The sequence below is a fragment of the Camelus dromedarius genome, chromosome 13 (assembly GCF_036321535.1).
Source record: "Camelus dromedarius isolate mCamDro1 chromosome 13, mCamDro1.pat, whole genome shotgun sequence".
In the NCBI taxonomy this organism is placed as follows: Eukaryota; Metazoa; Chordata; class Mammalia; order Artiodactyla; family Camelidae; genus Camelus; species Camelus dromedarius.
The window spans coordinates 61,306,725-61,314,887 of record NC_087448.1 but is presented as its reverse complement, the minus strand read 5'-3'; the positions used below and the strand labels follow the sequence as shown (position 1 = coordinate 61,314,887).

General features: G+C 47.9%; 1 pseudogene; it reads left to right on the top strand.

The window, feature by feature from the left end:
- The first annotated feature begins 3,145 nt into the window (after window positions 1-3,145).
- LOC116157271 (small ribosomal subunit protein uS2-like) lies at window positions 3,146-6,820 on the top strand (annotated as a pseudogene).
- Window positions 6,821-8,163: the final 1,343 nt, after the last annotated feature.

Sequence of the window (8,163 nt, the reverse complement as noted above, 5' to 3'; positions counted from 1 at the left end):
CAAGGCCTCGGAAGGTGGGACGGAGCCCAGAGTTGAGCTGACTCTTCTTAAAATTCATCACCTTTATATTTTACTTCTTGTAGGAACTATCCAGCAACATTCTTAAACTCCTCTCTTCTTCAAAACTGTTTCTATGTATACTTGACAAATGCCTGGCTATCCCACCCTTAGGTATTTACCACAATTTACCCCAAATAAATGAAAACATATGATTTCACAAACACCTGTAAACAAATATTCATAGCAACTTGACTCTTAGTAGCTAAGAACTGGAAACAACCTAAATATTCACCTACTGGGGAATGGATATACAAAATGTAGTACAACCACATTAAAGGAATATTACTCAGCAGTAAAAAGAAATGAACTCCTGGTACCTGCAGCAACATGGATGGGTCTGAAAGGCGTTGTGCTCAATGAAATAAACCAGACACCAAAGACTATATACAGTGTATGATTGCACTTGTATGGCATTCTAGGAAAAGTAGAACTATAAAGAAGGAAAACAGATCAGTGATTGTCGGGAGGCAGGGGATGTAGATGGGGAGGGGTTCACTGCAAAGGGACAGAAAACTTTTTGGGTAGAAGAAGTGGAAACTTGATCGTGGTGATTATACAACTGTATGTATTTGTCATCCAATCGTACACTAAATAGAGAGTAAAGTTTATTGCATATAAATCGTACCTCCATAATCCTGATTTTTTTAAAAAGCGACATTTTTTCTTTTATTCCTGTATGATAAAACTGTTTTTTCTATCCATTTTTTTTAATTCAAGTGACAGCATCATTCTTAAAATAATTTAAAAACAACATAATTTAAAAACAACAGTAGGAAAACCCAGCTTGAAATGTGGGAACTAGACACATTCCATTGGGCAAACTAAGCAAAGCTCCTTTTTCCATAACAGCGAGAATAGCTCCTCTGTCCAAGGGGCAGGGGCAGCTTGGGAAAGCATTTAATCCAGGGGTGTGTTCCTGCGGCTTTGTGTTAATCAGAGTCCATGTGACTGCACTGACCTTTGTTCTTCTTCTGGTGGAATTGCCAACGCTTGGGGAAAACTTGTTTGCTTTTAGTGAGTGCCGCAGGGTGCAAGGTAAACTGTGTTCACCCCAGGATTCAGACGGGCCTGGGAAAACAGAGGGAAGGATATAGGGTCGGTGCAAGGATGGCGGGTCAGTGTCAGAAGCTAAGCTAAGCGACAGCAAGTGTGATGCCCCGGCTGAGCCCCACCCCCCGAACCCCAGCCTTCCCTCTCAGGGGCTGGTGTCATGGCCCCGGGCCTCAGAGGCAGGAACACAAATAAATAGAAGAGCTCTTTCATTAAAATCTCTGTAAGACGTGGCGAGTTCTGGGCACAGTCTTCTGTGACCCCTGGAACAGAGGAGGCCACGTGTTAAAGACAAGATTGCCCCTGAGGCCAGTCTCTGGAGCGGGACAGGGACAGGGCAGCTGAGGGTCAGCCAGGGCAGCCTCCAGCTGGAGGGCGATGTCAGGCCACAGCAGCAGCAGCAGCTTTGCAGGTTCGGAGACTGAAGTTGCGAGGGGAGAACTGGGGCGGCAGGGAGCTGGTGCGAACATGAGGTAGCAAGTCTGCTAGAGGCTCGCAGGCCTGATGATCACAGAGCTGGGGAGGGGGGGGCACTGAGACAGGCTGGGGTTCCTGCAAAGAGGGTAGGTCCACAGTTAAAGAAAAATTGCTCTCTTACTCGTGTAATTACTCCCCGTACCCCTCCCCGTGGCCTCCAGCTGGTGGGTGGCTGGAGATAGCACAGTTCATGGACATCACTTTAAAACTGCTGGATTCGATGCTGTACAACGTGGTTGTGCAACCACATTCCTCCTTTTCTACAATTCCCACCTGCATTATTCACAAATCTCCTTAAAGTTATCGCCTCTGTGTGCATTTCCCGGGAGCTCTGGTGCATAGCCACTGAATTAGCATCCAGACCTGCTTAATTAATAAAACAAATCTGCATACATCTGTAATCCTTCCATGCAATTACGGCATTTCTCCCATTCCTACATGGAATTCAGCCTGTTAGCATGGAAAAAACAAAAACAAAACAAAAACCATGGTGCATCAGACGATTATCTTACCCTTAAAAATATTTTTTTTTTAAATTCAACTTGTTTTGACTGACACCTTTTGGTCATTTTTTTTCCTGAATTGTGCTTGCTCTGGTTGGTAGCTAAGGAGCCCCCAGCTTGGCGCAAAATGAAACCTAAGATTTGTTGAAATAATTGTGACCTCGGGTCTGTTGCGTAATCGATCTCTCCCTCAGCCTTAATTTTGCCATCTTTAAATGAAGGTAATAATACCACTTTTGCAGGACCAAGGTGAGGATTAGATGTACTACGTGCAAAACACGCTATATATCGCAGCTATAAAGGAAATTTAGCATCTTATTCATCGCACAAATGCTGGGAGGAAATAAAGACCCGTCTTTTAATCCCAGATCCCACTAAATTGTTGATTGAACTTGACAAAAATCCTTTAACCTTTCTCTCTTTGTAGAGATACTAATACTGGTGCCCGCAGGATTTTTGCAAACATTAAATGAGATGCTGTAGTGAAAGGCAGGTTAAAAAGTAGAAATGGTTATTCCATTTCTATAGCTTTGGGATCACTGTGCTTCCTAAAGAGTTAACCAAACTTTCCTTGCCCTGGGAACTAACCCTTCCTTGGCTATGGAATCAATGCAGGTTTCTATCAGAGCTCACCTTGTACCTTTCAGGTATAGTTCACCTTGTACGTTTCAGATATAGCTCACCTGTACGTTCGTCTCAATTCAGCCTGGGTTCAGCGGGACATTCCCAACCCCAGTTGAGGATCTCATTGGGGATCTTACATCACTTCTGAGAAAAAGAATCATGCCTGTGTCCATACATAAATGTTGCTGTCCCCCTTTTTTTTCCCTTATTTTTTCCCCTAGGAATTGCTGAACAAGTTCCCTTTTCTGCACTTCAGTCTATTGGGAACAGCACTGTATTTATTTATTTATTTTGCTCATCCACGCTTATTGGAGGCAGTTCTCCCCTCCTCATTTTTTGGAGCTGTCACCCTTTGTAGATCATTCTTATTAAGCATTAACTTGCTGAATGGATGAGCAGCACTTGGGAGGAGCTCTGGAATATTGCAAAACATGAAGCAGTCAGTGCAAACATCTGCAAAACTTGGCAATTACTGTGGTTTCAATGAGCTCGGGGCCAAGCCCTTGACAGGCCTTGAGGTCCTCGGAGAATGCTGCACGGGGAAGATTTATTTGGGGAAAGGACGAGAAATGTCACTTCGCCCTTCAGGTAGGAGGTAGACTTGGTCAGCATTTGCAAGCATGAGTCATGGTCTGATCTTAGCCCTCACAGTATTGTCTAAACTGCCCTCATCCTCATTCCAAGCCCTGGTAGTGACTTTGAGAGACGCTTATAACCCAGGGGCCTCCCTTGAGGGATGGGGGAGCAGGCAGCCCTCTGAGCTGTGTTCTGGATCTCTGGGTTCCACTGACAGTCTTTCCCACCATCTCTGGGACCAGTATCCTAGAGATGTTTGCACCCCGCCCTCCACATCCCTCTGAAGGGCTCTGGACTCCAGCTTTGGTGCCTCCTCTGAGGGCCCCCAGCCTTCTCACGGAGGCCCTTACTGGAAAAAAAAAGAGCCAGTCTCCCCAGCCAGCAGCTGTCATGAGCTGGGGGGCGTGCCTCCTGTCCCCGCCCACGTGCAGTGAGGTTTCAGCAGGTGCGATGGTGCAGCCTCCCTTCCCGAGTCTCCAGCAGGGGACACGGATTGCTTACTTGTTCTCAGAGTGTGGCTCTTGCTCTTGATGTTTTGCATCCTCATTACGGCAGGGAGAGTAATCGGGCCTCTTTCTTAGCGATGATTCTTACTAACTCCAGGGTTTGGGACCCAAAGTGATGCTGTTTGGGGTTCATGAAGTGGATGTTGGTATTCACAGCTTCTTTCCCTGGTCATATAAAGGCAAAGTTTCATGGTTCTAAAATCATTTTCTTCTCACGTTTGGACCTTGATGTTGTTGGATCCCCTTTTGAGATCATTGATAAAAAAAAATAGCACCACAAGTTTCCAGTATTTACTTCAAAGCCAAGGACGGGTCTCTGTATCACATAAAGTCCAGTGTGCATCGAATGGCCAGTATTCGGCATCATGGCTGAGCCACGTGAGGACTTTGAGGGCCTCAGGCACTTTTGCTTCCATGGGCTCCTACCTCTAGAAAAGTAAATAAACATATAGGATTGTTTATGCCTGTGTTGGCATAAGACAAGTGTAATCCAAGCTGGGCTCATGATTATTATTCTTTTTCTTTTTCTGATTTTAAAAGAAAAGTAAAAATAGTTTGGGGGCCCTGAAAAGTATCACGGGTCCCAGGCACCCTTCCTGCTGTGCTCAGTGGAGAAGTCAGCCCTGTGCTGAGCCCACCGGGGGCTCCCCGTGGGTCTTGGTGGCTTTGCAACCTGGTCTGGTACCCAGAGGACTCTCATTACCTGCCCTGTGGCCCAGAGCTGGGTGTGGTGGCTTCTCTCTGCCTCCCTCCCCCTCCTTCCACACAAAAATCAGACTATCCTAAGGCGAGGGATCACGTCTTACTCATCTTTGAATGCCACCCTCACTCCCACACTCTTTAGCTATTCAACAGCAGTCTGTGGAATTGAATTGAAGTTCTCAGATAATATTTCACGGGCACATGGTGAAGACAGAGGGTTAGGAAGTCAGCCGTTAATGACACTGACTAGATGCCAGGTGTGGACCGTGCTCTGGGACAGTCCAAGAGACCAGTAATGGTGCCCGTTCACCTAACTGTTCCCAACAGAGCAGTGGAGACACGTAAGGAACAAACCTATTATCTGATCAAGCCGTGTGGCCCCTTGGCTGGGAGTGCAAACTCAAGAGTCCTTCAGGCTGAACTTGACCCCCAGCCTCCCTGCTTGTCAGCTCCAAGGCCTTGGAGGACCTTTTACAAGGTTTTCTCACTTTTGCCTTGGGTGATAATCATAACAGCAACTTCATTCAGAGAGAAAACGTACATGAAGATGTGAGGATATCACGTGGCCAGGGACACAGCATGTTCGATATGTTAGTTCTTATCCGTGGTGGTCTTGTCATGTATCCATGTTGAATTGTCACCTACATCTTAATGGCTCCATCCCCAGCTCCAGAAATTTCTACCAGTCCATCCACTAAAACACTGCATGTTCAAAACTGAACTCCTTTTCTTACATTGAAACACATGTTCTGTGTCCTTTTCTCCTGTACTGTAAGCTCATTGAGGGGAGGTCTGTTTGTGCCTTTCAGCTTTGGTGTCCCAGGGCCCAGGCAATTCCATTCATGGGAGGCATGAAACTGTTACCCAGCAATGTTCCCAAGTGGCTGCAGCCCGGGACATACGTAGTGGTTGACTGACCCAGAGAAGCGTGGTGGAGTTGGGGCTCATGGGGGGATCTCCAACAAGCTACATCATACCCACTTTTTGCTGCCTCAGAGCAGGGCTGAGATTTACCGTTAGAGAGAGAGGCACAGGGTTGGAGGAGCAGAAGTAACTGCGGGGGCAAACATTCTGCAGAGTACTTAATAGAGCCACACTGAGCCAGTAGATGAAAGACTGTTCTGAAAGGGAACTTGGAACGTCGTTCACGCAGGGATGAAAACTAAGAACACTTCGATGTGGTAGGAGCACATTTTTGAGATTTTAACAGAGATACTAAATGTGTTTAATATTTTAAACGCTTAGAAAAAAATCTCTCTCCTGGTGATCCCTCTTCTTCTCTCACGTACCCTCATCTGCGTTGCCTGGGGGCTGGGCGGGGTGGATGGTGCAGCTGCAGAAATATCAAAGCCGCCTCCTGTGCTGCCCAGAGAGGCTCCACACAGCGTCGCTCTGGCTTCCCACAGCAGCTTAAAAGGAAATCTTCACCGTGTCCAGAGCCCTTGATGTCCTGCCAGTGAAGGAGGAAGATGTTCTCCAATTCTTCACAGCAGGAATGCACTTAAGCAGCACCCACCTTGACTTCCAAAAGGAACAGTCCATCTTTGAAAGGAAGGTGATGGCATCTACATCACAAATCTGAAGACAACCTTCAGCAGCTTGCGCCATTGTTGCCATTGAAAATCTGGCTGGTGTCGGCGTCATCTCCCCCAGGAAGACCGGACAGCAAGCTGTGTGGAAGTTCCTGCTGCCACTGGAGCCACCCTGTTGCTGGCCACTTCCCGGAACCTTCTTGAACCAGGTCTAGGCAGCCTTCCGGGAGCCATAACTTCTAGTGGTTCCTGATCCCCATTCTGCCTACCAGCCTCCCCCAAAGGCGTCTTATGTTAACCTGCCTACCTTGGCTCTGTGTGACACAGCCTGTCCCCTGTGCTGTGTGGACATTGCTGTCCATGCAACAACAAGGGAGCAAGCTCAGCCGGTCTGATGTGGTGGGTGCTGACCGGGGAAGCTAAGCACACACGTGGCAGCGTCACCCATGGGAGGTCACACCTGATCTCTACTTCCACGGAGATCTTACAGAGACTGGAGAGGCAGAGCAGGTTGCTGCTGACAAGGCTGTGACCAAGGAGCAGCGTCTGTGTGCACGCATTGCTCCAGCTCCCGAGCTCACTGCCACTCCACCCGAGGTCACAGATGGGTCTGTAGGGACAGGTGCCCTCAGTGCGTCCGCAGGGGCTCCCTGCTCAGGACAAGAGCTTTCAGCCCGCCACTGAAGACGGGTCTGCCGCTCCCGTGGCTCAGGCTGCTGCCAGGGTAGGAATCACCACTGAGGGGTCTCAGCTGTTCTTCCCCAGACGCTTAAACAAAACATGGAAATAAGGTTGATGAAAATAAACACTTTCTTTTAGAAAAACATGCAAGGCAGATGGTAGAGCTACACCCATCTTAGTTTCCCAAAGCCTACACCCATTAGGGATTTTTTTTGTGCCTCCAAAGCAAACCTAAAGGTACAGGGAATTCCTCTAAAGACAAATGCTCAAGATGGAAAAAGATGTCCCTCCTAATGTTTTTTTAAAAAAGACCCCCAGGATGCAGGATGGGCAGTGGAGTCCCAGGGTGGCGCCCCTGACCATTTTTCTGGACAGAGTCCTAGGAAGTCAAGTCCCTGGACAAAGTTTGCAGGCCAGGCTGAGCCCTGTGAGAGCAGCAGAAGGAACTCACTGCTGTGTATCTGCTCAGCAAAGATAACCTTGAACTTGAGGGTCTCTGTGGACAGGCTCAGTGGACATCTCAGAGGGGACCCTCTTGGACAGAAGACTCAAGGACGGAATCCCCTCCAACTTCCCTCTTCAACTCTCGTCAAGTCCTGGGAAAAACAGGGAGAGGAAACCCAGAATAAATGGAAATATGTTTCTGACCATCAAGCAGAAATTAAAATAAAGTTATAGGAAATTTTTAAAAATTTATACTTCTTTGTCCACCATGTTTGTGGATGAGACTCTGGTGACAGTGGCAGGGACTGTGTCAAAGATGCCAGCCCAGCAGAGACAGTCCCTCAGGGCGGCCAAAGGCCTGGATCCACCAGCAGGAGGGAAGACACCTCTGCCGGAGTTAGAGTCATGGTGACCACACTGGCTGAGCCTCCGTTTTGAGGACGGATGAGGATGTGGAAAACTCTAGTAAATGATGAGCTATTCTTGCTTCTCATTCCAAAGTGTGGGTCAGTTGTTTCAAACAAATCTTGGCAGCTTCATAAAGACCTGAGCTGGACAATGAAGTCCTCTATGGATGCTTTGTCTCTTACAGCCAGGACCAGGTGGATTCTACTTGACTACTGGAGTCCAACGTAGGTACCACCAGGTGAGCGACCTCCTTATGTGATGAGGAATGCTGCCCCAGCCCGGTTCATGTTGTTGCCTGGCATATAGTAGGTGCTCAATCAATGTTGAATGACTGAATGAGTGTCTGACCTTCTCTGGAGCCTGCCTGCCCCTCTGCAGCCAGGCCCTCAGGCAACAGAGCTTCTCTTAATGGTTGTGGCCCAGAGCTACCCGGATGCCACAGGGGACTGGCCAGGTGACTCACCCTCCACGACTGAGTCAGAAGATGCCTTATTTTGAAAGCCTTCCACCCCCAGCATTTGCTCAATCACCGTTTTATAATGGCCTGCTGACTTTCTCCCCTCTCCCCTCTTTAGTCCTGTCAACACTAGAGCGCGACAA